Genomic DNA, 23,153 nt, shown 5'->3' on the forward strand with positions numbered 1-23,153 from the left:
CAGGAACTATATGGAGGGGTATCCTTCCCTACCTATCCCCAAAAGGAACATATTGTATCAGACAATCATTTTCTTTCTCTAGGAAGTCCAGAAAAAGTTAGCACTGCCAATACTGAACCTCTCTAGTAGGCTAGATTCACTAACCCCACACTAACTAGGAAAATCAAATTTTGTCTCCATATAGGAGTTTGGAGTTAAAAAACAATGTCTGTAAATGACTCTCTCAAGCTAAGTGGGTATATATATGTCCTATTCCTCTATATGTTTCTGCAAAAGACTTCTGATCTTTCTAAGAGAGATCAACGGAATCAATCCTCCTTATATTAGGATCTATAATTTTGTCATCATAAGGATCTCTTGATTTCCAAGATTTAATTGCCTGAGGCAGAGAGATTAAGTAACTTGTCCAGGGTCCACATAGCTAGTGTCATAAATGAGATTTGAATCCAGATCTTCCTATCTCCATAATAAGCATTCTGATCCCATCTCCATCCTACTTTTATGTGTAATTGTGGATGTGTGGATGTGTTGCTTTGTGTGTACACAGTAATAAGTCAAAATTGGCTTATGTGTTATTTTCCCTAAGCCTATAGAAAGGCAATCAATTTTTCATAAAGGAGGTGCATTATTCAAATTGTCCATTAGGGAGTGCTATCTTTGAATCACTAGCCCAGTAGCTGCCTTTACTTTTATCTGGTTAATCAAGAAGCAGCCTCCCCCCAAAAAGCTATAGTACCACCACTGGCCACCAGAGGACACTCAGCCTGCATACATTGATGATACTCCCTGACTATGAAGCTCAAAGCTTGAAGTGGTCATTCTTAGGAAGCCATTTAAATTCAATATGCCTAGATTTAGATTTTAATCAGGAAACTATAGGAAATGTTGCTTTAAACTATTAATGATAGGAAATATATAGTCCCAGGGACCCACTCCGCATGTAGAATCTCTTTTTTATGTTAATGTCCCCTATATTCACTGAAGACAAGTGCTTGACAGATTGTTAACCCAGTTCCTCCCTAATTCCATAAACTCGTTAATTTTAATAAACTCACATAGCTTGTTAAATATAAGAAAAGTGAAAGGAAAAAGATTAAGACTGTTTGCAGATTGCATAATAGAACTCTCGATTCGAAGTCAGGAAAATCGGAGTTCACATCCAGCCTCAGACACTACTTTGGCCAAGTCACTTTATCTCTGTTTTCCTAAGTTTCCCTAACTGTAATATGAGGATAATAATAGCACGGTTCTAATGAAGAGGAAATTACTTAATGCTTATAAAGCATTTAGCATGGCACCTGGAACACAGGAGGTGCTATATAAATGTTTATTTCCTTTTCTTCCCTTCCCTGTGCCTAGGAAAAGAGGTATTTCCATTTCCATTATTCAGTCCAACAGATGGAAGTAGAAAATTCTAATTCAGAGATCATAAATTTCACATTTGACAGGACCTCAAAGATTTTCCATCCCAATACTCTCATTTTTTTAGATCAGGAAACTGAGTCCCAGAAAGATTATAAAATATAAGTAGGAAAAGATAAAGTGATTCAAACTCAAGTCCACTGACTTGGTATTTTTGCCACTCAATGCTGCCACTGAGAATTTTTTGGAAGGGTATATGTACATTTAATTTAATTTTCATATACTTACATTATACTATCAATTCTCAGGCTATTTCAAGTTGAAATGAGAGATAATTGTTAAGTTTTCAGTGTGGGCATCTACATCTCTGCAATCAGCAAATACTACAAATCAGGTCTGATTTACTGCTTTATTGATTGGTTAGCTTAAGAAGATAAAGAAAAATGCTAATAATTCAGATTAAATTTAAAATATGAAAAAAGGATGTTTACATGGAATTTTCCATTTCTAACTACCTCTTCAAACCACCTCCTGCTTTGTCTTTTCAGCTCTTCAGCGGTATGGGGAAAGTTTCCAAGTCACTCATAATTACAAATAATGAAAAAAATCACTGTTGTGGAGTGGAGAAGACAGAAAGATCCCTTTCCTCAACTTGCTGTACTTTTCTTGAAGTATTCCTAAGAGATTCTGTTCTTCACAGTGTCTATAGCTCTACTTCTATAGTCACTTATGATCAGGAAAAGGGCATGAGGCAGGTCCATTGTCTTTTGCCAATTCTCAGCCCAATTTCCTAAACTTTATGTATGAATCAATATGGTTCTCTCAAGATATAAAAAGGACACATCTTTACAATCAGCAAATACCAAAACTCAAAATCTGAAAGTGAGTGTCCTTACATCCCATTGTCCCTTTTACTTGCTATTTATAGCCAGTGCTTTTTTCAAGTGGATTGGTGGAATTCAATTGTTTAAGAGCACTCAGTCAGTGTTTCACACAATTATAATACTATAATATACATTTAACATTCAACTATATTTAATGCAATTCCTTCTGGGTTGATACTGAAGGCTCTTGAAGTGAATGGATGGGCTTCAGCTCATTATTGTGAACAGGAGATTCTAGGACATGGCTTTTGGGTTTGTTCCATTAATGTAAGGAAATCTGAATGAAGGATTTACTCCAGTAATTTACAGCAGAGATGTCAAACTCTGAAAGTTGCTGAAAAACTGCCTAGAACCTGTTTAACAAAATAAATAAAAATACAACACAACATAGGTAGTGTTAACTTATGATTTACTAAGTCAGTAGGAGAGTAGCAGAGTCCTTTTCTATTGGAGTCTGACACCATTTAGGTAACTGCTTCAGAATCTTAGAGAGGTGTCTAAAGGCCTTGAGCAGTTATATGATTTGCCACAATCACAGTTTTTAACGAGATGTAGAATTTGAACTCAGGTTTTCCTTTACTTCAAGGCTAGTCCACTATCTGCTACATTAGGCTGCCCCTTCCTAGAACAGTATTATCAAAAAGTCAAATAATGTCAGATTTGGAAGGGATTTTAGAAATCAACAATTAGTCAGATCCTCTCATTTTACAGATGAGGAAGGTGAGATGGGTAAAATGACTTGCTGAAAGTAACACAGCTAATGAGTGATAGAATTAGGGAAATAACCCAAGGTTTATTTCCAGTTTAGTGTTCATTCATTCATTTGTTGACATAAACATATATTAAATATCAATCTTTGTATCCTAAGGCAAGAGTCTTTAAAAAATTAGTTCCTGCCCTCGAGGAGCTTGCATTTTTACTGGGGGTGGGATAGGAAATCCAAGTGTGTGCAGATAAATAAATAAAAAGGAAACAAGGAATATATATAAATTAAATAAAAAGTACTGTCTGGTAGAATAGGGAGAGGGAAATGTCAAAAACCTCCAAGATGAGAATTTATTTGAACTGAAAGGAATATTTTTCCAAATGGAATTTAGAGATGTCGAAAGACAAAATTAGAAAGGGAATCCATTCCAAGCATGGAGAATAGTGTGCAAAGACAGACATGATATCACATACATATAAAGAATAGGAAGAAAGCCAATTTGCCTGAAACATAGAGTTTCATGGGTTGGAAACAGATTGTAAAGGACTTTAAGTACTGAGAGGAATGTGAATTTTATCTTTGAGATAATAGAGAGTCACTGAAGAGATTGGAGGCATAGAGGAAATTATTTTTACAGTCCAGGTGAGAGGTGATAAGAGCTAGAAATAGGGTGGTGGTCTGGTAAATGCAGAGAGGTGACTGGTGAGAGATGTAGAGATTGGACTGGCAAGACTTGGCAACCCATGGGCTATATGGAGTGAAGGAGAGTGAAGAATCGAGTTACAATAAGGTGGTAAATCTGGATTACTGGAAAGATGGAGGTGCCCTTGACAAAAATAGGGAAATTATTCTCAATCCTTATCCCTTTTGACCTCTCTCTGCTGTCTTTGACACCATTGAGCACACTCTTCTTTTTAATACTCTTTTCTCTCTCTGTTTTAGTGATACTAATTCTCCTGCGAAAAGCAGTGAACCACTTTCCTGGTTCTCCTCCTACCTGACTACTTTTTAGCCTTCTTTGCCATATATTCATCTTTGTCATGCCCCCTAGCCATGAGTGTCCTGCATGATTCTGCCCCGGGTCATCTTCTCTTTCTTTCCCAAAGATCCAATTATAAAATCTTTACAGATAATTCTTGGATCTACTTGAACAGTTTTAACCTCTCTTCTGACCTCCAGTCTCATATCTTCAACTCCCTAATGAATATATTGAACTGGATGTTCTGTACACATCTTAAACACAACATGTCCAAAAGTGAACCCATTATCTTTCCCTCTCTTCCTATTTAGTATTATTGCCCCAGTCACTTAGGATCACAACCTAGATAACATTCTTGGCTCGTCTCTCTCTCTCTCTCTCTCTCTCTCTCTCTCTCTCTCTCTCTCTCTCTCTCTCTCTCTCTCGCCTCTCTCTCCTGTCCTCTCCTCTTCTCTCCTCTTGACATAAACATATACATATTTTACCAGGTTTAACATATATTAGATTACTTGACATAGAAGGGAGAGGGTGAGAGGGGGGAAAATTGAAACACAATATTTTTCAAAAGTCAATGTTGAAAAATCATCCTTGCATATGTTCTGAAAATAAAAAACTTCAATAAAAAAGCAATAGCTATTATAACATAAAAAAAAACCCTTCATAAACTGACCCCTTCCTATCTTTCCAGTCATCTGCTTACCTCCATATATTCTTGCTGTCCTCAAATACATGATACCCCTCCTACAGACCAGGCAGACTGCTATCTATCTCCCACATCTAGAACTCTTATGGCATCTACCTTCCCCAGCATCTCTTAAGTCTTAGCTAAAGCTCCATCTTCTTCAAGAAGCCATTCTCAGTCTTTATTTTTAGTGTAATGGTGCCTTTGAAGCACTCCCAGTTTACCTCTAATGGTGGCACCCCTAAGGGCATGCAGAGATATCCTAAAATGGAGCCACATTTCAACTCTACTACACGGGTCAGGGTAGCCATTTTTGACTTAACTTAAACAGACTGCATTTTAAAAACTGGTGAGACTAAAACAGCTGCTGTTTCTGGTCAGAGTCCTTTCCTATGTTCTTCTCTTTCCTGTTGTGTCCAGAAAATGAAGATCCCAGTTCACCTACATCATAGGTATCATGAACTGAATAAGTGAAAGGGGAAAGACTTCCATCCCCAGCTCTCTTTTAATCCAGCTCCCAAAAAAATGGGATTGGGAAGTAGGGGGAATTGTTTCTGCTCTGCTTTATTTATCTTTTTCAATTTCTGGCACTGGTAGAAATCTTCACTTGAACTAGCTCTAGCCAAGGTGACCTTGGCATCCTGATGGAGAACACTTAGGGAGGAATAAATATGTCTTTTCCAAGGCAGTGAAGGTTACAGTATCACATTAGTGTCTTCCCTTAAGATTATTTCCATTTTATTCTGTATGTTTCCCATAATTGTTTGCATGTTGTCTCTTCCATTAAATTAAATTCCATGCTCCCCCTTCCAAGAGCAGGGGCTACTTTTGTTTGTTTATTTTTACCTTTCTCTGTGATCTCAGTGCTCATCACAGTGGCTCACACATGGTAGACCCTTATTAAATGTTTGTTGACTAAAGAGAACTAGTGTTGTGAGAAAGATAATGAGGATTCTTTGAGACATGTTCAATTTGTTACAAGTTACAGGTCATGTAATTGGAAATGTTCAATAGAAAGTTGATAATGTAAGACTAGAGCTCAGGAGAGAAATGAGGCTGGATATGAAGATCTAGATATCATCTGTATAGAAATAATATTGTATTAAGACAACTCTGAGATACCTCTACATACCTCTCAGATTGGCTAAAATGACAGGAAAAGATAATGACAAATTGGAGGGGAAGTGGGAAAACTAAGACACAAATACATTGGATTTGTGGAATTGTGAAATGATCCAACTATTCTGGAGAGCAATCTGGAACTATGCCCCAAAAGTTATCAAACTGTGCATACCTTTGATCCAGCAGTGTTACTACTGGGCTTATATCCCAAAGAGATCTTAAAGGAAAGAAAGAGACCTACATGTGCAAAAATGTTTGTAGCAGCTCTTTTTATAGTGGCTAGAAACTGGAAACTGAAGGGATGCCCATCAATTGGAGAATGGCTGAATAAATTGTGGTATATGAATGTTATAGAATATTATTGTTCTGTAAAAAATGATCAGGAGCATGATTTCAGAGAGATCTGGAGAGACTTACATGAAGTGATGCTAAGTGAAATAAGCAGAACCAGGAGATCATTGTACACGGCAACAACAAGATTATAAGATGATCAATTCTGATGAACATGGCTCTTCTCAACAATGAGACAAGTCAGGCCAATTCCAATGATCTTGTAATCTATACCCATCTATAGCCAGAGAAAGGACTGTGGGAACTGAGTGGTTACAACATAGCCTTTTATTTTCCTTCTTATATTTTTCTTTTTTGATCTGATTCTTCTTGTGCAGCAAGATAATTGTATAAATATGTATGCTTATATTGGATTTACATATATTTTTACAATGTTTAACACATATTGGATTACTTGCCATTGAGGAAAGGGGATGGGAGGAAAGGGGAGAAATTGGAACACAAGATTTTGCAAGGGTCAATGGTGAAAAATTATCCTTGCATATATTTAGAAAATAAAAAGCTTCCATAAAAAAATAAAATAATTAAAATTCTAAGATGTTTTTCACCTCTAACCTAAATCTATGCTAGTGGTCCTCAAACTTTTGTTCTCAGTATTTTTATACTATTAAAAATTCTTGAGGATCTAGCAAAAAAAAGAAATGATATTTGACTCCATGGAAACTGATGGGAACACTGAATAAGAGGGTAAAGGAAGCAAAAAGAGAACCAATACAGCATAGCACCTAAGCATAGCAAGTGGGACATGAATGATGATTTAGTAACTGAATCAATCAATTAACAAGCATTTTAAGTCCTTAATATGTACTAGGCATTGGGGATAGAAATGCAAAGAAGAACTAAATAGAGCAATTAGACAGGTGGGAAGAGAATCAAGACAGAGAAGTAATATGAAAACTGCCCGATAGAGTCAAACGTTTCAGAGAGGTCAAGAAAGATGTGAAAAGGGAAAACATTTTAGCAAATAAGAAATATTGTTAGCCTTGGAGAGAATAATTTCAGTTATTTGATGAGTTCACAAGTCAGATTGCAAGAGGCTGAGATATAAATGAGAGGAGAAGAAATAGAGACAATGAGTAAAGATAATTTTTTTCTAAGAGTTCACTTATTGAAGGGAGGGAAGATATGGGAAAATAGTTTTGAGAAGGCAGTAAGACTAAGGGAATTTTCAAGCAAAAAAATGACATTTTTGGCAATTGTTATTTTCCTTCACCAGGAAACTCAAAAGTGTTCTTTAGAGCAGGAAATATCAAGAAAGGTTATAGAAGCACAAAGTCTGAACATGGACATGAATCTGGAGTTCTCCTTTCCAGTAGTTTGCTCTTCAGTTGGAACTTCCTTTTATCTGGGCTGGTGACAGAAGCTGTTGATTGCTCTGGCTACTACTATTTCCTTAAGAGAATTTTGCATAATTTGAGGTGGATTTGAAAGTTTCCATGCAGAGAATTAGAATACTCAGTCCTTTGATGAGACTGTGATAAAAGTTCTTGATTGGTGACTCAAAAAATATGACACATGATGACAAATTTTATACTTCTTGTCTGGATAATTTTTTTTTGCTTTTACTTTAAATTTTTTTTATTTTGTTAAAGATTTTTAATTTTTAAAAGAAATGCATAGATAATTTTTTAACATTAACCTTTGTAAAACCTTCTGTTCCAATTTCTCCCCTTCTCCCCCCGCCTTAGATAGCAAGTAATCCAATATATGTTAAACATGGTAAAATACATGTTAAATCTAATATATGCATACCTATTTATACAATTATCTTGTTGCATAAGAAAAATCAAATCAAAAGGGAAAAAAGGAAAGAAAATAAAATGCAAGCAAACCACAACAAAAAGAGTGAAAATGCTATGTTGTTATCCATACTCAGTGCCCACAGTCCTCTCTCTGGGTATAGATGGCTCTCTTCATCACAAGATCACTGGAACTGGTCTAAACCATTGTTGAAAAGAGCCATGTTCATCAGAATTGATCATCGTATAATCTTGTTGACATGTACAATGATCTCCTGTTTCCGCTCATTTCACTTAGCATTAGTTCATGTAAGTCTCTCCAAGCTTCTCTGAAATCATCCTGTTCCATAACATTCATCTACTATAATTTATTCAGCCATTCTCCAACTGATGGGCATCTACTCAGCTTCCAGTTTCTTGCTACTACAAAAAGGGCTGCCACAAACATTTTTGCACATGTGGGTCCCTTTCCCTCTTTTAAGATCTCTTTGGGACATAATCCTAGTAGAAACACTGCTGGATCAAAGGGTATGCACAGTTTGATAGCTCTTTGGGCATAATTCTAAATTGTTCTTCAGAATGGTTGGATCACTTCATGACTCCATCAACAATGCATCAGTGTCCCAGTTTTCCACGGTCCCTCCAACATTAATCATTATTTTTTCCTGTCATTTTAGCCAATCTGAGAAGTGTGTAGTGCTGTACCTCAGAGTTGTCTTAATTTGCATTTCTCTGATCAATAGTGATTTAGATTATTTTTTTCATATGACTAAAAATCATTTTAATTTCTCCATCTGAAAATTGTCTGTTCATATTCTTTGCCTATCTGGATAATTAATACAGCGACATACTACCTTCCTCTCTGAATTCAGGCTGCTTATACCATAATGCCGTTACTGCTGTGATCCAAATGATACATATGCCACCATGTTCACACAAGAGTTGTAAGATCAAGGGCCCAAAGAAAGGAATTGACTTTGGTAAAGAGAAGTACCATTTCTTTATCAAAGACTGAAATAATGGAGTAGTGTTGAGGGGTTTTAAGATATAAAATAGAGAAAAAGAGGAAATTTAATAGAAATGGCCACTATTTTCAGAGTAAAGTACAAAACAAGGGACAGAGGTGATACAGGAAGTTTAGGGAGAAAGAAGGTTTGGAAAAGTCAATGGGATATATACACTAGATAGTCCATTAGTATCACTTAATGCCCAGTTAAGATTAAATAGCACCAATTTACAGTAGACCTACTAATGACATTTAGTAGCATATGAATAAAGCAAAGAATGGCAAATGGTAGAGATCATTCATATTGGGGTTTAGCAAAATATAAGAAGGGAAAAGTCAAGAGGACAGAGTATTCAAGAGTAGAAGACATTGTAGAATTGAATTGATTAACTAAAGGCTCAAGTTTGAGAAGGGAAGAGTGAAGCCCGAACATGGATAATGGGCAGGTAAAGCACTGCAGAGTGAAGGTCACGCTAAGAGGGAAGAATGGATTTATGAGAAGTGAAGAACAGGACTATTTGACCACATGGCCTCTCATGACTGAGCAGATATGGAACACAGAGTACTTCTCATCGAGTCAGGAGATTAGAGGTCAGGAAATTATGCCCAAAGGTCAGATTAAATGCTAAGGACAACCCCAGCTTCTCTTGCCAGGAATATTAATAGAATCTCATCACAGTAGACTCTCAAAGTTGGAAGTGAACTCATGGATACCTTTGGCCATCATTCAAATCAATGAATATTTATTAAAGGCCAGCCCATGAAGATCTCTGTACTGGGCAGTAGGCTGCCTGAGGGGAGGAGGAAGAGATACAAAGGTCAGATACAATGCTTATGTGATTGATGTTGAGCTCCCTTCACCATCCTGTATTATCTTTCTCTTGATTTAAACAGTTCATCAATGTCTTTTCTCAACTGGAGCCCTGACAATTGAACACAATGTACCAGAGATGGTCTGTCGAGGGGAAGGAATGATAAAATATTATTCTTTAAACATATTCCAACAGCAAAGCCAACAACTTTAGAATTTCCTTTCTTCCTTTTTCCCTGTTGACCTCCCTTGTTTCAGTTTTTTTTTCCTTTGGCTCAGATGTTTTTCTAGGCTTTGATAACTCAACATTCCCTCCCTTCTTCCCTTTCAAAGTTTAAGCCTTCATTTTGGATTGTTAGCTTACTTAGGGGTGCAGTGCAGTGAAAGCATAAACTCAACTCCTAAAAAAGCTAGTTAGCTCTGCACAAAGAAAACTCTGTTATCCATTGACAGTCTATACTTTTAATCGCAGCTCACAAATGCATGGCATTCATAGATCATAGGATTTAGAGTTGAAAGGGACCTTAGAAAATATCTGCTCCAACTTTCTCATTTTTACACATGAGGTAACAGACTTAGACAACAGAAATGATTTGCCTGGTGTCACATAGGTGGTCAGGAGATTTGAATTCAGGTCCTCTGACTCCAAAACATGTTTTTCCCCTACATACCATTTCAAGAGTTTATATATATGATTCAGTGCAAGTCCATGATTACCATTGACAAATAGCTTAAAGCAAACATCCTGTCAATAGTATAATAGTAAATCTATAGTGTCAATAAATAAATATTTATTAAACACTTATCGTATGCAGAACATAGTACTAGTTGCTGGTGAGAGACAGCATTTTAGATTTGGTCCCTGTTCTCATGGAGTCTATTGTCTCGTCATAGAACAAATGGAATGAGTCACAAACACAGATAAGTGATGCACATTAGTACATGGTAAACATATAATTGTTATTCAGCTATGTCCAACTTTTTATGATCCCATTTGGGCAGAGATACTGGAGTGATTTGCCATTTGCTTCTGTAGTTCATTTTATAGCTGAAGGGACTGAGGCAAACAAGGTTAAGTGATTTGTCCAGGATCACACAGCTGGTAAGTGTCAGAGGCAAGATTTGAACTCATGAAAGTGAATCTTCCTAACTCCAGTCCTGGTGTTCCATCCACTGTGCCATCTGGCTGTACTTAAAATGCATTAGGAAGTTATAAAACAAAGTGTTTCTAGCATAAAACTATCACATCATATCATCATCTATAAGAAACATTTTTTGTTTACACCATGGACAAAAAATGATGGTTTAGTTACCTTGACAACAAATAGTCTCAGGCACAGACTCCTTTTTGATCTTCCCTTAATCCTTTTCTTCCCTGCAGTATCCCTGACCCAAGATAACAATAGCCTATGTCTTTTGATTTCAAATCTAATTCCTTTCCACTACTTCTCAATAGAAGTATCAATAACAATACTAATAAAATTATCAGACTAACAAAAGTAACCTGTGAATAACTTGGACACACATATAAGGAAACACTAGGATAAATGAACTCATTTCTTTCTCATTTGTAGTTGGTATACCTTCAGTTTTGATTTTTTCCATCTTCTTTTCCCCTGTATACTTAGTATTTGGAAAGAGAAGGAAAAGCAATATGAATCAGGGAGGGTCAGCATGCAGAGGTAGAATAGACACTGGATTGGAGTCAGAAACCTTGGATTCTAAGTTTTGGTTCTCTCTTCACAAGCTATGTGACTTTAAACAAGTCACTTTCATCATTGATAAAATGATGTATTGAATTAGATAAATCTCTAAGATCTTCTAGGCTCAAAGGATGTGAAGGTATGCTTCTAGTTCTTTTCTCTCTCTCTTCACAAATGCTGACCAGAATATGTGGAAAATGCTAATTAGTTACTATGCCCCTAAGCAGAACCATGGCCTCCACACCCTCTAACTTCCTTTGGGATTGGGCCTATGACAGATCATCTTCTGACGTGCCTCTCCCAACTTCCTTTTGCCAGTGATGACTAGCTGCCCTGAAGTTCACAATCTATAAATTTCCCCAGCACCAAATTTTGAAGCATTCATTCTCTGGTAGAGTCACCAAGCACTTCCAAATGGTAAGTATCTTTGAAATTCTGTCTGTCTACTTGTTCTCCAATTATTAAATGCTCTTGGGCTTGATCTCAACCGAAACTGCCACCAATGTAAGTAGATTGATCAGGGTGATGGTGTCAACTAATAGGGGAAAACTGTATTCTGCCTTGGATATAGCAATGATTGCTGAATAGTTGCAGAAAAAATATTCATCTTCATTGTTCCTTTTAATATACCTTTGCCATTGTTCTCAGAAGGCAAAGCTCAGAGTGAGGAATCTCAGATGTCATTTAGTTCAATTCCTCTAACTTTATTATATCCCCCTTTATTATATCACCAGCCTCTGATGGAACACTTCCTCCAATAGCGATTTCAATACATCTCAAAGCAGTCAATTCCATCTCCCATATATCAAGACTAAATCAGTCTCTCTAAACCCTTCTATCTATTGATCTTATTTCTGTTCTCTGAAATCATGCAACAATAACAAAAAATCTAAACCCTCTTCCACATGGCACCTTCTTAAAATATTTAAAGATAGCTACTCTCTTCAGAAGGGCAGCTAGGTGTGTAGTGGATAGAGCACTAAGCTTAGAATCAGGATGACTAATGTTTATGAGTTCAAATCCAGCTTCAGACACTTACTAGCTACTACCCTAGGTAAGTCATTTCACTCTGTTTGCCTTAGTTTTCTCATTTGTAAAATGAGCAGGAGAAAAAAAAAGTCAAACCACTCCAGTTTCTTTGCCAAGAAAACCCCAAAATAAGGTCAGGAAGAATCAGATACAGATTGAAAAATCATTTAACAGTAATATTCCTTTCAAGAGATAGCCTTCCCTTCTTCAGAGCTAGTTCTTTTGACCTACCCTTTTATCATTCTGAAATGGATGTAGTATAACTTGCCAGTATCCTTTCTTAAATCAAGATTGGGATTCCAACTCATTTGAATATAAGCCTAAACAGTAAGGTAAAAAATGTTTAATTTGCTACGGCTTCACTAAAAACCTCAAAAACATAGATTGAAGTTTGGGGTGTTTCTACTACTGAGCTCCTTTACTAGCAAAGAGCATTGGGATTTGATTATGTTTTAAAAGTCTCCCATTTTTTTGGTTAACTGTTTGTTCTTTGTTTCAAGGAAAGGCTTCCTGGTGGGGGATAAGGAACAGAGAGAATAAATTTACAAATGACTACAATGAGAAAACAAAAGAGCAATAAAACTTCAGAAAAAGGATGACATTATTTTAAAATCATCCCAAATTGCAAATAAACTAGAGGTGTGTTGGATATGGCTAAATCCAGAATGCTTTCTTGTAAAGGTTCCAGGCACTGTGGTCAATGTATTCTTTGGCACAGTCCTTGAAAAGGAGGGGTTCAAAGTTTTGCCATGCATTTCATCAATTTTTCTCAGAAGTCAACTATCTCATGCAGAAAAAAAAAAGTCATCATCAGAATCTTCTCATTTGGAGAGACAGGTTAGTATTAAAAAAAAAAAACAGACTAGACTGGTGGTCAGAAGCTCAGAGCTTGATTCCTACATCTGCCATTAAAGAACTGACTGGGTTTTTACTTGCCTACAAGCTCTTAGTGGCTCACTAAGCACTAAAAATACTTATTCCAGTTGTGAGGCCATTTTTGAACTTGAAACTGATCACAGTGTATCTCAGAGTCATAGAGAAGGAAAAGACCCTGACTATTACCTAATCCATTTCCTCAATTTACCAATGAGGGAAAGGGATTCCTATCTATTTAATGTTTTTAGAGAAAATTCCCATAATTACCTTCTTAATCATCCACTTCTCTAATTCTTTCACTTATCCTGTGACTTCTGAGGCAAGGAGATAATGCAGTGGCCTGGAGTCAGAAGGGCCTGAGTTCAAATCCATCTTTAAACTAACTAGCTGTTTGGCTCTGGCCAACTCACTTAATCTCTGCTTCAGTTTTTTTAATTGTAAAATGAGAATAATGGCATACTATGTGCCAGTAGCATTATATAAATGCACATTCCCTTCCTTTCTCCTATTTATGTCTCTCTGTTGTTATTGTTGTAATGTCCAATTGTTCACGACCCCATTTGGAGTTTTCTTGGCAAAGATACTGGAGTGATTTGCCATTTCTTTCTCCAGCTCATTTTATAGATAAGGAAACTGAGGCAACAGGGTTGAGAGATTTACCCAGATTCACACAGCTAGTGTGTCAGAGGCCAGATTTGAACTTAGATAAGTTTTCCTGATTCCATGCCCAGCAGTCTATCCACTGTGTTATGTTTCTCTCTCTCAAATATTTTTCTTGTGGGTATTTAGTCTCAAAAAACTCATGCCATGTTTCATAGCATACAAAAAAGACAAAAAAATTTCATAAAGTTCTACACAGTATTAGTTGATTTTTATATAGCATGAGTGACATTCTCGTAATTATCTTTTGTATTAGGCAATATAAATATTACTACATTGGAATTTCTCCCCTTGTGGTCTTTTCCCAAATACTAGTAACTAGCATTTACAAAATGCTTACTTTGTAGCAGGCACTGTGCTAAGAACTTGTCACAAATGTTTCATTTGATCCTTGCAACAATTCTGAGAGATGGGTGCTGTTATTATCCCAATTTTATAGTTGAGAAACTGAGGCAAACAAAAGTTAATTAACATAGCATTGTCTGAATCTAAATATGAATTTAGTTCTTTTTGATTTTGGCCCCGATGCCCTGTTTACTAAAAACCATCAATCTACTTCTTATCATGAAAAACCATGTATGTACGTTGTTCCCATCAGCCAACTCCCTCTATTCCTTCTTTGGAGCACCCTTCATTTGTACATAATTACTTTTTCATTGAATGAGTTAAAATTACATCAACTAAAAAAAAATAGCTGTCTGATTAGTCATTTCAATGCTTTAGGCCTCAATTTTTACATATAATTGAAGGAGTAGAAGTAGAAAAACTATTTTATACTCTCTGGAGAACTATGTTCAAATTTTTCACTTAATTGTATTTTATTTTTTCTATTAGAGCTAAGTCTATCATAGTTGAGCATTGTACAATGTTGTTTTTACTGTAAACAGTATTTTGATTCTTCTCACCTCACTCAACATCAATTCATCAGTTCTATTTTTTAAAAGTTTACTGAAGTATTCTAAAATGCTAATGGGGCTTCCCTCATATCAAATCAGCAAGATTTTTCTTTGGTAGAATACAGCTGTATAACAATTAAAATGGCTAGCTGAGATACAAAGTTCTGAACATAATTTATTAGCAAAGTGTGAATTTATCAATAAATCAGATCTCAAATGGGATTACAAAGCTAAGACCCAGATGAGGAGGATGGCTCTCTTTTATAATCTTAGGGAAGACAGAAAAAAAGAACAGGAATGATTTGCCATTTTCTTCTCCAGTTCATTTTTCAAATGAGGAAACTGAGGCAAACAGTTAAGTGACCTGCGAGGTATCACACAGCTAGTAAGTGTCTAAGGCTGGATTTGAATTCAAAACTTCCTAGACACTCTATCCACTATACCATCTAGCTGCTTCTATATCACCAGTTATGATGGGTTAAAATAACTTGATATCATGAATGGCAACATCAATATGATTGGTTACAGAGCTGAGTTGTGGAGGACAATATGATTAGTTGGAAATTGGGAATGAGGGGCTAATAACTGTGATGAGAAATCTTGTGATGAGAAATGTTCATTGCTGGAGTCCACCTGCCAGGTCAGATATAATGGAGAAGATTTCTTGGGAGAACAAACCAGACATCCTTGGATGATAGTTTGGTGGTGTAAAGATACTAGACCATATTCCCTGGTGTCCATCTGCATCTCTCTAGGATAACAGATTTCCTTGAGGCAACAATAAAATAGTGATTAGTAGTAAAACTAAATTCCAAAATTTAACTCATTATAGGTCAGCTGAATTTTGAACTAAATCCTTTTTTATATATAAATGGTATTTTTTTCTTATTACATGTAAAGATAGTTTTCAACATTTTTTTTGTATTTTTTATTATAACTTTTTATTGACAGAATATATGCATGGGTAATTTTTTACAACATTATCCCTTGCACTCACTTCTGTTCTGACTTTTCCCTTCCCTTCCTCCACCTCCTCCCCTAGATGGCAGGCAGTATTATACATGGTAAATATCAACATATATTTTTTGAAAGAATTTGAGTTCTAAATTTTTCTTCCTCTTTCTCTTTCCTCCTCTCCAACACGGCAAGCAATCTGATATAGGTTTTACATGGGCAATCATGTTAAACATATTTTCACATTAGTCATGTTATAAAAGAAGAAACAGATCAAAAGGAAAAAAAAATGACAAAAAAGGGAAAGTGAAAACAGTATGCTTTGATCTTCATTCAGACTCCATCAGTTAGTTCTTTCTCTGGATGTAGATAGCACTTTCCATCATAAATTTCTTGGCATTATCTTGGATCATTGTATTGCTGAGAAGAGCTATGTCTATCATAGTTGATAATCACAGAACTGAACTAAGTTCTGAGACAAAGAACCATGATTCAGGCAGTTTCAGGATAAAATCAATTAACTATAAAGAGGATCAATTAAAAGAGGATACAGAATCAATCTTATTGTTTCAATTGCCATTCTCCAAATGACAGAAATGACAGGGGGAAGGGTCTGAGGAGGGAGCATAATTCCATGGTGAGTTGTGAATGGGTCTTGCTTGGAAAAAGAAGATCCGATTATAAAAATGGAATTGTATAACCTTTATGCTCATTGCTTATAAGGATGCTTCCTGTTTCTCACTTCCTATGCTGCCATCTCTGAAGAGGAAAAAGAGAACAGTGAAAAGAGGACAGCTGTAAAGCAAAGATTAACCTTTTATTTCTTTGTACTGGTTTTTTTCTGTTCTGTTACAAAAGAGAGCATGATAGAAATATCAGGACATTGTGGATAAAGTGTTGAATTATATGTAGACAGAAAAATGCAGGTTTAAATCCTCCTCAAATACCCCTGACAAATCTCTTAAACTCAGATCATGAAATGAGGGAAATTAAACTATAGTAGGTCTCTTAATCTTTAAATAATTGAAGGAAATGCTAAATTTCAGTAAAAGGTTAGTGAAAATAAAGATGTAATTGTTTTTCTACCCAAGTTCATAGAGCTTTTGAAATCTATGCATGGCAATTAGTGAATAGGAAGTTAAGAAACCCTAGACTGGCTTTTGACCTCTAAGCAAAAGTATGTTGGAGCCAGTTTATTGGAGAGCTGGTTGTTAAACACTAGCAAACACTACAAACCACAACTTGATTTATTGTTTTTGTTGACTATTTAGTTTTAAGAAAATGGTGGAGGAAATGTTAATGATGCAGATTAGGTTTTAAAGTGTGTTATGCTTTGCGGCACCCCTGTCTCTAAAGTATCTTCTAACTCAAACCTGTAAACCTAATGGGAGAAAAGCAGAACAAGGAAAAAATTCAGATACAAAGCAAATTCTTCCACGCTCCATTCCTCTAATTTTTTTTTATGGTTTTTAAGGTTGGGGAAATTTATCATTTGATCATTAGCTGTCTGGTGTCATTCATATTCTCTATCAGCATAATATTTGAGAACTGAAGGTCACCTCCAAACCATAAAACACATTATTAAAGGATTTTGATCTGCAACTAGATGGAAGATAAACTAGATGCTAGAAGAAATTTTGGTAATGTTAAAAAAGATGTCAATGAAAATTTCTTGTTTTTGCAAATTTAATCATATTTATTTCCCCCCAATTACACGTATAAACAATTTTTAACATTCAATAAAAATTATTTAAAAGAAAAAGGTTGTAAGCTTCTTGAAGGCAAGGGGTATGTCTTTTTCTTTTTCTTTTTCCTTTTTTTTTTTTTTTTTTACCATTTAGCATAGGATCTTGCATACATAGGCATATGATAGATGAATTCAGTTGAATAACTGCTTTGAGGTAGACAGGAGAGGAATTAATTATTATTACTATTTAATGTGGCAAGAATTTCTTCTACTTTGCAAATATAATTTGGGAGAGATATCCTTTTTGTATTTGTACTTGATATGACACTCCAACAAAAATGATCTCTTTATTTTAGTTTCTTTGTAAACAATGGATTTTTTCCCCATATTTTCACCATCCCCAAATGCCTTTTCAACAAACTTTGATGATTCTAACTGGCTTATTTTGAAGGTTTCTCCAGTCATTCTGCTCATCTTCCTCCTCACAGTTGACATGGGAGATACGAGCTGTTTTCAATTAGACTTTCCATCCAGTACTAAAGGTAAGAGCAATAAATGGATTTCTGTGACAGGGGCATAATCATGACTGGGTAGCCTTAAGTTGAATATGTACAATTCATTATCGAAACTTTCAACCAATATTCTTATTAAGAGAAGTCATTTGTCATTCAGTCATTTCAGTCATGTCTTGACTCCATTTGGGGTTTTCATGGCAAAAATATTGGAGTATTTTGCCATTTCCTTCTCCAGCTCATTTTACAGATGAGGAAACTGAGGCAAACTAATTTGCCCAGGGTTACACAATTAGCAAGGGTCTGAGGCTGGATTTGAATTTAAGTCTTCCCAATCCCAGGTCCAGTACTATGCTGATCCTACACTAATCCTAAATACAGAAGGCATCTTTAGGATTAGTGTAGGATCAGCATAAATTACAGATTTGCACTTGTGGAGGGCATTTCAACAATTGGAGTCTAGAACAAAAACACTTTTTTGCTCTATTCTTTTGAGGATCTAAACAATAAGTGAAGCAGCCATGCAGCATGGAGTCTCATAGCTCTGTATACCCTAAAGAGTTATAGAAACGTGAATTATTTTAGTAGGAATGTATGACAAGCATAGATGCATCATGACAGTATAGAATAACATATGATAAATGCGGGGGACAGGTAAATAAAATGCTATGTGTGACCTGAAGGAGGTAGGGATCGGAAAAGAATCCATGAAGGAGAAGTCATTTAAATTGTATTTTAAAAGTTAAGTAAGAACTCAAGACATGGTGATAGATAAAGGAAGGCATACCAAGGCACAGAAAAGTATGTGAAAAAAGACCTGGAGGCAAGAAAGTACAGGTCATGCGCTCCTGCTGGTGAATGGAGCAGCATGAAATATTTTTAGACAATAAGCACCAGGTTATAGAGGACCTTGAATGACAAACTAAGAAGCCCAAACCACTTAGCACGCATTAGGAAAGCACTAAAGAGATCTGGCCAGCTAGGTGGAGCCATAATCCACTGAGTGCCGACCTGGAGTCAGGAAGACTCATCATCCCGGCTTCAAATCCATTACGTAGTGGCAGGGTGACCCTGAGCAAGTCACTTCACCCTGTCTGCCTCAGTTTTCTCGTCTGTAAAATGAGCTGGAGAAGAAAATGGCAGACCATCCCAGTATCTTTGCCAAGAAAGCCTCAAATAGGGTCCAACAGACTAGGGACTCTGGGGTCTTTTACCAGGCTCCTATTTTATAGCTTCTCTGAGCTCCGGGTCATTGGTAGGGCTTGGACAACAGAACCACTGTTCTATATATTTTCTGGGCCTTCCTTGTGTTCTGCTGTCTTCAAGTGACTGAATCATAGCTCTAGACCCTCCTCCAGGGAGTCAAAGTACACCATATCTGACTGTCCAATATGTCCAATCCAGTATGAGCTTGGAAGGCTCTACCATGGGTTGGACACAAAGAAACCACATGAACACTTGAAGTGGAGATGCCTCCAGTGCATCTCACATTTCTTTTGAGCTTTTGCAATCCTGCTTTGCTCATAGAGCATCATGGTGCTTTCTTTGATGCAGGGACACCTTGCTAGGTGGTTCTTTGTCAGTGTCTGTCATGTCATACGATCAGTTCCAAAGTTCAGAGACCTTGGGAGTGTCCTTACTTCTGACCTCTATATGAATGCTTGTCTCCTGTGAGTTCTCTGTAAAGTAGTCTTTTAGGCAAGCTTCCGTTAGGCACTTGAACAATGTGCCCAGCCCTCAGAGATGCCCTCTCTGCTGTAAAGTTTGAACGCTTAGCTGTTTAGCTTGGGAAAGGATCTCAGTGTCTGGTGCCTTTTCTTGCCAGGTGATCTTCAGAATCTTCCTAAGAAGCAATTTAGTTTTCTGTCATGGTGCTGGTATACTTTCCAGGTTTCACAGGCCTACAACAATGGGATCAGTGCAATGACTTTCAATTTGATAGGCAGTCTGAAACCTCTTCCCTCCACACTTTCTTTCGGAGTCACTCAAATACTAAGGTAGCTCAGGCAATGCATGTGTCTACCTCATCATCTATGTGTACATCCCAGGGAAGTATACTGCCAAGGTAAGTGAACTTAATCACAGCATTCAATAGTTTTCCATTTGCTTTAACTGATGGGATATAATGAGATGCTGGCTAGTGAAGGACCTGGAATTATTTGGTAATAATTGTTAGGCCAAAATTAGAATAAGCATCAGAGAATCAACCCATACTTCGTTGCATCTTGTACCCAATCATCTACAAAAAAATCTTGCACTAACTCTCCCTCCACCTTCGTTGTGGCTTGTACTCTTTTCAAGTTAAGTCATTTACCATCAGTGAGAGAGCTGTCCTTGATGCTGCTTTTGTCCTTGCTGAAGGCAGTTGACAACATTGCTGAAAACATCATGCTAAAAAGCATGGGAGCAAGCCTACAGCATTGGTAATTGGGAAAGTGCAAGAGTGCCATCCATGATCCATGCCATCATGAAAATGACATACGTTACTGATGAACTTCAGGTACCCAAATTTTGCCATAATTTTCCACAAATCCTCATGATTAACAGTAACAAAAGCCTTGGTCGGATCATTGAATGTTGTGTATAGATTACAGTTCCAGGCATTTTTCTTGGAGTTGTCAAGCAGCAAATACAATGTCGACTGTTCCTCAGTTCTTTCTGAAGTCACATTGGTTCTCATGTAGATGATCATCTTCAAGGTGAAGGATTCTGTTAAGAAGGATTCTAGCAAGAATTTTGCCAACAATGACTAAGAGAGCGATATCATCCTCTCATTCCACACCCCACCACACACACACCCCAGACCGTGAATGTCACAGGAAAACCTATTTCCTTTATCTTTATAGAGATGGACAATGAATGTGATACAAAATGTTTAAAATGTGGTGGGAGTTACTGTGATGTAAAAACAAAAGGTATCAATGATTTTTAAATAACAGTTCTTTTAGCCATAAAACTACCAAAACAAAACAAATACAAGGAATGATTTCCAGAATAGTTTGAAAAGCTTTATCACTGTTAACTTGCCCAAGAGCTCCTCAGCAAGAGTGCAGATATCAGAGCATCTGAAAGAGTGAGTGTCCAAAGGACTCTAGGAACTTTAAAGGGAAAAGTGAGGGGCTGAGGACCTGAGATTCATCATTCCAGCTTCTGCCAGTTGGGCCACTAATAGTCCTGAACCTGCAGCAGCTATCCTTCTTTATTCCCTTGCCTCCCTTGCCCACAACTGATATTCAGGATCTTCTTTGGGTCCTGGTAATCCATTTAGCCATCAGTCTCTGTGTCTAATGCATGGTCTCCATATACTCCAAGATTTAAGAATCATCAGTTGAGCTACAAGAAATAGTTAAATTTCTCCAGATGAGTTACCCTTTCTATATACCTGAAAATGAGATAAAATCAGACAAGTATCCCAAAGAGATTAAAGAAAAAGAGAAAGGATTATATGTAGAAATATTTATAGAAGCTTTTTTTATGGTGACAAAGAATTAGAAATTGAAGGGAAACCCATCAGTTGGGGAATGACTGAGCAAATTGTAGTATATGACCATGAAGGAATATTATATGCTATAAGAAATGTTGTAACAATGACCTACCCTGAAAGACTTAGCTATTCTGACAATGATCTAAGAGAATTTTAAAGGATTTATAATGGAAAAATGATCTCTCCCTCCAGAGAGAGAACTGATGACCTCTTGAGTACAAGTTGAAGCATATTGTTTTTAACTTTTTTTCTTACCTTTGAGGTTTTTATTTTTCAACATAGCTAATGAAGAAATATGCATTGTATAACTTCACATATAGAATAGGGGAATTTTACATTGTTTGTCTTCTAAATGAATGGGGAAAGGGCCACAGAGAGAATAAGAATTTAAAATTAAATTTTTGAAAATTAAAAACCTAAAAATATCCCACTAAGTTAAGATCCCAAGATCTTCCAGATTTTGAGATGAACTTCTCCCCACCTCCATTAGGGCTCCCCCATAATGTCTTTCCGTGCCTGGTGTTATAGTCTTGTCCCAGTTCTGCCCCATTCCACCTGCCCTTGCCTTAGACACCAGAATTCCTAGTAATCATGACTTTGGCTAATTAAAAAGATAAGTTTGGCATATACTATATATAATAACAAACGAATGTCTATTTTCTTGCTTTAGCTTGCTACTTCTTTTTTTAAAAAATAAATTTATTTAGGTGAGGCAAATGGGGCTAAGTGACTTGACCAGAAAGTGTTAATTGTCTGAGGTCTGATTAGAAGTCAGGTCTTCCTGACTTCAGGAGTAATGTTCTATCTACTATGTCACCTAGCTGCACCTTCAGTTCATTTCTTACCATAAATGTGGCCCAAGTGCCATTTAGAGAAAGCAAAACCCATTTTGCTAAGTGATTGAATAACTGGTGTTAAAGCAATATTTCTTCATCTTTTCACTGAAAGATGTTAACATTTGTGTGTTTAGGCTGCTTCATGGATGATGATTACCATGCAAATGGGAAAAAATGGAGGACTAAAGACTGTCAAGATTGTAGGTGTTATGAGAAACACATGACTTGCTGCCTCAGGTAAATTCCAGGCCACCAGAACTACTCTGAACAGAGTGATCTCAGTTATTGATGACCATCTGCCCTCTGCTTTTATGATAAAATATTAAAAAGAAATCTTTAGTTCAATGAATCTTCTTTCAAAAACTATTTTTCTATGAGCCAATTATGACTCACATTTATATCACACTTTAACTCTGAGTGTCAGAGAGGTCAACTTGCTTGCCCAGAGTCCCATAGCTAGTTGCCTCCAAAATTCATTTTTTCAAAAAAAATTTGAATTTTAGATTTTCTCCCTTTCTCCTGCCTTCATTTCCCCACTCTATGAGACAGTCACCAATTTAATATACTACCTGATATTTTCTTAAGGAAAATGAAAGTATTTGAATATCAAGTAAAACAAAGAAGAATTAAGAAGGTACATTCTTACTAAAAGTACCATAGGATATATCTCATGATCAAATTAGAATTATTTTTGGATAATCAACTTATATACATATTCCCAGGTCACTATTCTGCAGAAGAGTAAAGAATCACAGATTATGTATTATGTAAGAATAACTAACATATATGTAGCTATTTAGCATCATATCCAGTGTCTCATTTGGCATTCACAAAAATCCCCAAGAGGTAGGAGATCCAGGAGTTGTTACCTTCA

General features: G+C 36.4%; 1 long non-coding RNA gene across 1 annotated transcript; it reads left to right on the top strand.

Annotated features, from left to right (window-relative positions):
• Positions 1-11,619: 11,619 nt before the first annotated feature.
• Positions 11,620-22,586, top strand: LOC127547134 (uncharacterized). Its single transcript, XR_007950077.1, has 3 exons — positions 11,620-11,762; positions 17,899-17,989; positions 22,414-22,586. It is a non-coding gene; the product is annotated as an uncharacterized LOC127547134 (long non-coding RNA).
• The last annotated feature ends 567 nt before the right edge of the window (positions 22,587-23,153 follow it).

Source organism: Antechinus flavipes, chromosome 2 (genome assembly GCF_016432865.1).
Source record: "Antechinus flavipes isolate AdamAnt ecotype Samford, QLD, Australia chromosome 2, AdamAnt_v2, whole genome shotgun sequence".
NCBI lineage: Eukaryota > Metazoa > Chordata > Mammalia > Dasyuromorphia > Dasyuridae > Antechinus > Antechinus flavipes.